This window comes from Puma concolor, chromosome B2 (genome assembly GCF_028749965.1).
Source record: "Puma concolor isolate L17-30 chromosome B2, mPumCon1.1.hap2, whole genome shotgun sequence".
Classification (NCBI taxonomy): Eukaryota; Metazoa; Chordata; class Mammalia; order Carnivora; family Felidae; genus Puma; species Puma concolor.
Window position 1 is genome coordinate 113,279,962 of NC_141671.1, and position 9,034 is coordinate 113,288,995.

Below are 9,034 nucleotides of genomic sequence, written 5' to 3' on the forward strand. Positions count from 1 at the left end.
GGGGCGGGGGGGGGAGGTGGGCTGGTGTTAGGAGGTACACAGTGTTCATCTACTATCCAAGAATAACTAACATGTACCTGTTTCTTAACAGTCATCTTTCCACAAAGCTTTCTTCTGAGAAATTCTCACCTGTCATCTGTTCTCTGGTTATTGGCCCACACTGATACCCACTAAACCGCCTTTTTCCCTTGCAGTCTGTGCATGTTTCTGTGTCATCTTTAGGCCAACTATGGTTGATGTCTAAAAGAAGGACTTCTCATGGTGATTTGGTTCTTAGGCAGTCCTTCTGCACAGAAACATATGACTACTTTGTTGCTCTGCTCAGCTCATGGAATTTTCATCTAGTCGTGGGAGCTGGAGAAACATGCTTTGACCTATCATGTAAACATCATCAGCAGAAGCTCTGGCTTCTACAATGAGAAACAGATTTTGTTCTTTTAGAAATGCAGTTTATGGCCTTTGTGGCTACCCAGATATTACCAAGGTAATTTTAAATATTTCAAAGTATTCTCCAATGTCATAATAAACTATAAGTGCTCCTGAAATAGTCCAACTCGTCTTCACCAATGTTCTCAAAAGTTTATGGCCAATGACTTAAGATACGTTTGCTCCAATTCCAGTCTAAGAGTTAAATCAGTATTTGGTAAAAACATATCTTCCACCTGGATTCTTTAAAAGTCTGGAACGTTCCCCATGTGACCAAACATTCATTCTCTCCAGCTAAGTTATTGGCTTATTTTCAGTATTTTTCCTGTTTATACTTGTATGTTCATAGAACAGGATATTGGATTATTCTATGGGGGCATCTCAGAGAAGACATTAGTATCAATAGCGTCACTGTACCAATCACATGTCAACTTTCATCCTGTTGTTCTAAAATATGTCTAGGAGAACTTTATAGCATGGTTTACTGCATTGAATAGTGTCCTCACCCAAATTCAAGTTAAACTGGAATCTGTGAATGTGACTTACTTGGAAATAAGGTCTTTGCATATGTGTAATCAACTTAAAATGAAGTCATACTGGACTAAGGTGGACCTAAGGTGGAAAGACTAGTACCCCTGTAAGAAGAGAAAACTTTGGACAAGGGACACATGCACAGGGAAAACAGCTAAGCTAAGACAGAGGCAGCAAGTGATGCGATGCAACTGTAAGCCAAGAACGCCAAGGATTGTCCACACCCACCAGATGTGAGAAAGAGGCAAAGAAGTATTCTCTAAAGCCTTCAGAGGAAGCATGGCCCTGTTGACATTTTGATATGGGGCTTCTAAAGACTTTAGAACTGTGAGAGAACACGTTTCTAGCATTTTAAGCCCCTCGGTATGTGGTGTTTTATTTGGGCAGCCTTAGGAAATGAAAACCCACAGTGGTTATGATTAAACAATGCTGTAGGAACTAGACTGTCTCAGTAAAAATTTTGACTCTTGTGTTTATTATCCATTATCTTGGTTGAGTTGTTTAACCTTTCTTCACTTCACTTTCCACACCTATAAATTTGGAATAATCTCAACCTTCCCAGGGATGTTATAAGAATTACATAAATTAAGTTGTTTAAAGAGCTAGGGTAGAATCTCATCAGTTGCAAGCACTGAAAGTTGTTAGTTATTATATACAGTTGACTCTTGAACAGCACAGGTTTAAACTGCATGGGTCCACTTACATGTGGATTTTTTTCAACAAATAGTATACTAGTACTATAAATGTATTTTCTCTTATGATTTTCTTAATAACATTTCTTTTCTCTACTTACTTTATTATAAGAATATAGTATATAATACATAAAACATACAAAATATTGTTAATTGACCTTATGCTGTCAGTAAGCCTTCTGTTCAACAGTTGGCTATAAGTAATATTTGGGGGGATTCAAGTCATACATAGATTATTTTACTGTAAGGCCGGATAGAAGGTTGGCGCCTCCAAATCCTGCATCATGCAAGAATTAACTGTATCTTATTATTTTAAGTATTATAGCTATTCCAATTTACTTGATATTCCATGATTAACCGATATAACTTGTTCCAATTTTTCCCTATTAAAATCACAGAATAAACAATCTACGTGCATGGTGTGTAGGTGTGTTATGTTCCTAAGAAAGTAAAATTGCTAGCTCATAGGCAATGCACAAGTTAAATTATAAAAAAAAAAATCCTGCCCTTCAAGGTGTTTGAACCAATTCATACCCACCCAAAGTATGAGCTCCCTTGTCTATACATCCTTACCAATACTTGATATCATAAAACTTCCTTATCTTTGTCAATCAGAAGAATGAAAAGTGGTATCATTATTATTTTATAATAAATTCTACCTAATTCTTGTTATGTGACTTGCTCATTAGTAAATTTTTCCACTATTTTTTCATGTCTACTAGAAATTCTATAATTGGGTACTACTCCCTTCCTATCATATATATTAAAACATGTTATCTCCATCTATCATTTGTCTTTTCAACTATTCTACAATAGCCACTGTCATATTATTTTATTTCAGATGTAGTCAAAGTATTAATTTTCTTTATAGTTTTATGTATTTTGTATTGGAGGCAACATTTTCTAATATTGTTTTCTGATAAATTGATTTATCAAATAAGCTATTATTGCCTGCTAATTTTACACACCAATTTTATCACCTAAATTTCTAGGTATTACATATAAAAGTTTCTGCTTTTAGTTTTTATTTTTTTAAGTCTTTATTTATTGTGTTACATTGAATGTTTATTTATTCCTCTTGTAAGAGCTTTCTGTTTTACTTAGTAGAATTTTATCATATATCTGGATATCTGCAAGCAAAAATTTCCCTCTTTACATTTCCTTCTAAAATTTTTCTTGATAGTTATGAATTTAAATTTCTAAAAAAAAGTATGTATACTTTATGATTTCATTGAATGTGCAGGTTAGTTTTAGCTTTACAACATTGAGTATTGCTACTCAAGTCCATGGTATACTTCTTAATTAATCAATATATATTTCAATGTCCTCAAGGAAAGTTATATTCTCCATTAAAGCCTTACAGGATGCAAGATCACAGTAAAGATTTAATTCCAATTGTACCTAGTAAAATTAACTCAGAATTCAATTGAGAAAATATTTTTTAAATTGAAAATAAGGACATAATTACTTGGGCAGAGGAAAGAAGACTAAGTCATTTGTATAGGGAAGAAAACCAGGTTAACATTAGATTTCTTTACACTAAGTCATACCAGTATAAAATAATGCAACATATTTATGATATACAAAGGAAGAAAAATATCAGTCAAGAATTTTATATCTTGCCATCTTGACTTTCAAACATAAAGACCATAAGCAAGATGCTATAAACATGCAAGAACACAGGTTTTACAACCAGCAGGAAGCTACAAAGGTGAAATCAGAATAAAAGTCCAACTCAAATCCTGTGCAATTAACCAATACAGTATAATGAGAAAAGTCAAAGCCAAAATTGTTTAAACATTTGGAAATTATTTATGAGATTACATTATGGGCTCATAATAGGCCTACTGGCATTGTCTATAATTTTAAGACTACAAGCTTTAACCCTGGTAGCCTTGTTGCAGATAAAAACGTACAAGTGGTTTCAAAAAGGTCTTGCAAAAGCCTGGTATATAGATGGCTCAGCCCTAATCCATACTCATAAATCCAAATAACTCATGAAGTTCTCATCTTTTATTGAGAGAATGGCATTTTCTTGACCTATCAATAGGTGCTTAATAGCTTAACATTGTTCATATCCAATTGTTCTGCTAATAAAGTCTAGACTAGAAAACAATAAGATCATTTTACTCAAAAAAATTCACAAATCAGACTAACAGATTAATTTATGTAATAATAAGATTAAAAATATATAAATAATTATATTTTTTCCATGATGATTTAGTGTAATGGAGAATTATGGAAGTAACAAGAATAATACAAATCCAAGTAAAATTGTTTCTAAATATGTTGTTAACTTCCTATCAGTTTATGTGTGTCTTATCTTTGTAGCCTCTAAAACCCCAGCATTATGTCTCCTTTGCAACTGAAAATGTTTAATAAATTTTAATTGAAAAAGTGAAGGAAGAGGAGACTTTTAGTCTATAAAATCAATGTACCAAAAAAAGTTGATTTTCAGTAAACTAGCAAAAAAGAGAAAATGTAGTTTTTGAAAAGACACTATTGACAATAGCATCAAAAACTATAAGAAACCCAGGATTATATCTAACAAAAATGGGCAAGACTTTTTTAAATAAACTTAAAGAACTTTATTTAAAATTTTTGAAGAAGACCTATAAAAATGGAGAACTATCTTACATTCATGGATTGGAAGATGCAATACTTTAATGTTAATTCTCCCCATATTTCATCTCTATAATCAAATAAATGCCACTCGACATACCAACAGAGCTCTCCATGGAATGTGACAAAATAATGTTAAATTTCATATGTAAGATCGAAGAGCTAAGAATAAATTTGGAAAATAATAGTGGTATGGAAGATACTGGTCTCCTTAAGCCAATGACAAGCCTAATGATAATCCTTTAGTAATTTAAAATTATGATTTTTGCACAGCGTTTGAGAAAATAATCAGTAAAAAACCCCAGAAAGAAACTCACTAGAAATAAGAAACTAATATGACAAAGATGGCATTTACCTTCTCACAATTCTGGAGGCTAGAAGTGCAAGATAAAGGTGTCTCCAGGGTTGGTTTTTCCTAGGGCTGCTCCTTGGCTTGTTGATGACCGTCTTCCTTCAGGGTCTTCACATGATCTTTCCTCTGTGTGTCCGTCTAATCTCTTCTTTAAAGACATGAGTAATACTGGATCAGGACCCACCCATATGACTGCATTTTATGTTCATTACTTCTTAAAGTTCTTATCTTTGAATCCGTTGCATTCTGACATATCAGGGTTAAAATTTCAACATATAAATTAGGAGGGGGGGCATATTTCCACCCATAATTTCCCTTCTTAACTTTGGTTTTCCCTAAATACTCCAAGAGACAGGCAGCGTCTTGCAGATATTTCAGCTGCACTGCACTTGTACTCAACTGGAGCCTATTGGTGTGTGATGGTAAGACGTGGAGGAGGAATCTGTCTTTTAACAAGTCTGTGTCTCTGGCCAGTGACATCAAAAGTGTTTCTTTTTATATAGCTCCTTTCTCTTTTAGTGAGATAGGAAAGCTAGAGAGGATTGGGATGAGGGGCATGTCCTTTTCTGATGGCTTCTGTTAAAAGAAGGCCCCGGTAAGTCATTCCCCTTGGTGAGTAGAGCTTTGTTATGGACAAAACCATGGGTCTATGGTTATGCTTCTTCTACCTCTGTCAGAACTAAAGGGATCTTCCTCTGCTCTTCACTGTGAATAACTGGTAGGATTTTTTGAACTAATGCCTATGAAATATGAAGACATCCCGAAGACTGGGGCTCCAGGAGCTTCCTGCTCTCACAACTAATCCATATTCAGCTTCAAGCAATTTATCAGTATTACCATTTAAGAGTTTCTGCCCATGGGGCACCTGGGTGGCTCAATTGGTTAAGGCTTCTGACCTTGGCTCAGGTCATGATCTCATGGTGAAACCCTGCATGGGGCTCTCTGCTGTCAGCACAGAGCCCGCTTCAGATCCTCTGTATCCCTCTCTCTCTTCCCCTCTCCTGCTCTCTTTCTCTCTCTCAAAAATAAAATAAACTTTTAAAAATAAAGAGTTTCTGCCCATTTATAATTCCAGCAGCCTCTGTCCAGATAAGCAGATTCTAGCTGTGGCTCTCTGGGTTTGCCTGACTCTCCAGCTTTTGGGGTGGTGGCCTGTAACCTCAATTCTTTGATGGATCCAAGAAAAGTCAATCGCAGTATGTCTAGCTTTTTCTTGTTGTAAAGAGAGAACTGATGATTTCTAAATTCCTTATAGATTGAAACAGAAACCAAATTCCCTAATTGAATTTTGTTTACAATTCAGAGGTCATTACTCAGTCTTCATTTTCCACACTGCCTCTGAAGCATTTGTTAAGTGATCATTTCTTCATCCACTGCCAGTCTACAAGCTATTCACAGTCTGCAATGAAATAAAGGCCTTGTGGCAGATATAAATTTACTGTATCAGTAAGTGTACACTTAATTCAGCTGACTTTTTTTTTTTCCATAGTGAGACTTCTTTGTTGTAAAGGCAGAGAGTTTTTGTACCATCTTGCACAAGTTGTTTCTCCCGTCACAGACTGGTCACAGTTTGCTGGCTGGCCACTTGAAGTATCACTACTCAACCTGATGTCCAGGCATCTATTTTCTGCTATTACCTACATTTTGGAAAATGTGAACTATGGATTCCCTCCCTCTTGGTGTTCTGGTTCTCTGAGTCTGACATATAGGTTTTCTCCCAAGCTACATACATAGGCATAAGAATGGTGATACTATTCCACTGCCAACACCCATCGTTCTTTTGATATGTATGCTAAGATAATATATTTTTTCAACAATTCAATTGTCATAATAAACATTTGTCCTATAGCTGAATGGGAAATTCTTTGTATCATTTTATCTATAAAACTCAATGTTATATTGAATAGAATTAAAAGTGCACAGGTGACGTTGTATGTTTTATCAACAATCAAGATATATGTTGAATTTAGATAATTTAAGATACTATATAAAATTGTAAGTTCATGGATTCATTAACATATTTATGCAGTCTTATTGGTAAATATTCTTAGTCAATTATTCTTCTTGCCCTATAGCCTAGGATCCTTATTATTATATGCTCCTAAATTGGACTTATCAGTTTCAATATTCTAGAACATTCTTATTATAATGACATTATATATTACTAAAAACAATATAAGCAACCAAGTAAGTAAAGATATTCTAGCCTTCCAAACTAAAAATGTCTGATAGAGTCTGGAATATTTCCCAGAAAGAATCCATTGAATGCAGGTTACCATGGTGATTAGCAGAAATGTGAAATGAAGTTCATTTCATGATAATTGCTACATATTTGCAGCTGAAGTGCATCTTTCAGTTTCAGTCTCAGACTTTGAGACCATAATAATAGCTCTGGAATCTGAATTGTATATTTAAACCTATAATATTGTGCAAGGACATATCTAATTCTGTGGAGATTTTTTTTTTTTTTTGTGGTGACCAACATGGTAATTTTTGAAAGCTTATCCCTATTTATTGGAATTTCTATGTACAGTTAATTGAGATTATGTTTGATTGATTCTTAAAAAAAACAGAATTTATAATATCCCCCAAATCAATTTAAAGATAAAAGGAAAGCATTTTATTTTAAAATCCTCCTCTTTTAGGAAGAAAGCTGAATTTATTTTTGAGGCAGCTGAATGCTCCTGCTTTGTAATTATTTCTGAAGAAGTTCATGGTCTAATGCCAACTTTTGTGAATTAATAATAAGTTTTGAAAACTGTTGCCAAAATCAGAACATTGGTGCTTTGAATAGCTATCTTAACTCTTTGGGGTTAAGTGAAAATGTAAATACAAAATGCAACAAATCGCTAAGAGATTAGTATGGGTAATTAATTATACACATAAACCCAATCAGTGATTCTTAATAATAGATACAAAATGGCTCTGTCAAATTTACTTGGTTGTATACTACTATTTCAAGTTTGTGTCACGCTTTGATTTTAAGATGTCTGTGTTTTTTCTTAATTCTTACAACAGCCCTCTGAATAAAAATACTGTTAAAAATAAAAATAATATTCATTGAGGACTTACTATGTCATGGATACAAATTCATTTTATCCTCACAATACTGAGAAATAAGTTGTTGCTGTTGTTGTTGTTGTTATTATTATTATCATCTTCCTTTTATGGATGATGAAACCAAGGCACAGAGAAATGACACAGTTTGCCTGACATCACACAGTTAGTGTAGGGCAGAGCCAGACATCAGATTCGGAGAGGCTGGCTCTCTCATCCACCCTCTTAATCATTTAATGCTATACTGCTGATCTGAAGAATTTTTATCCTCAATTTATAGAACCTTTAGATTGGTGGCTTAAAGAAGCCAAGTACTGCCAATGTTACACAGTTATCAAATGGCAGAGGTAGAACTGAATTTTGTTTCATGATTTTAAATGCAGGGAGCACCCCATCACACCTCATGGTCTCCCTGGACTTGAGTAAAAATTAGTGTCCTTTTCTACCTGCCAGCTGAGAGATAAAACAAGATTAGTTCAAACTGATCGTCACCGTTATAGCCTTTAGATTGGACTCCTCTATGTCTCATGTATCATACCTGCCCTTTTCATATATTAAAAACATATTGTAATATGTAAAAACAGTACGTATTTATTATTTTTTTCATGTCTCGGGAGACTAAAGGTAGCAGATGTTAAATTTTTTTTAAAAAAATCCAAAGACAAGGGCGCCTGGGTGGCTCAGTCGGTTAAGCTTCTGACTCTTGGTTTCAGCTCAGGTCATTTCTCAGGCTTTATGAGTTCAAACCCACATTGGACTCCATGCTGGCAGTGTAAATCCGGCTTTGGAATCTCTCTCTCTCTCTGTCCCTACTCTCCCTGCTTGTGCTCTCTTTCTTTCCCTCTCAAAATATAAATAAATAATTTTTTAAGTAAAAGCTTTAGGGGCGTCTGGGTGACACAGTCAGTTAAACATCCAACTTCGGCACGGGTCATGGTCTCACAGTTCACGAGTTTGAGCTCCTCTGGGTTTCTGTGTTGACAGCTCAGAGCCTGGAGCCTGCTTCAGATTTTGTGTCTCCTCTCTCTGTACCTCTCCTGCTCGTGCTCTGTCTCTCTCTTTCTCAAGAATAAATAAGCATTAACAAAAAATTTTTAAAAAGTAAAAGTTTTAAAAAAATCCAAAGAGAAACCACGGAAAGCCTAGAACAGTCTGCTATGGAAAGATACAAAGTTGTTGTTGTTCTGCCTAGAAAAAAAACACTCATGGGGTAATAGTGAACCAGAGGAACTGCTGTCTTGTGACCCTAGCAGACATAGCTAACAGAAATACTTAAAATACGTATTGACAGAGAGAATGTTCATATTTAAAGTTTTAAGTTTAAATCAATAACAATCAGATACTACTAATATTT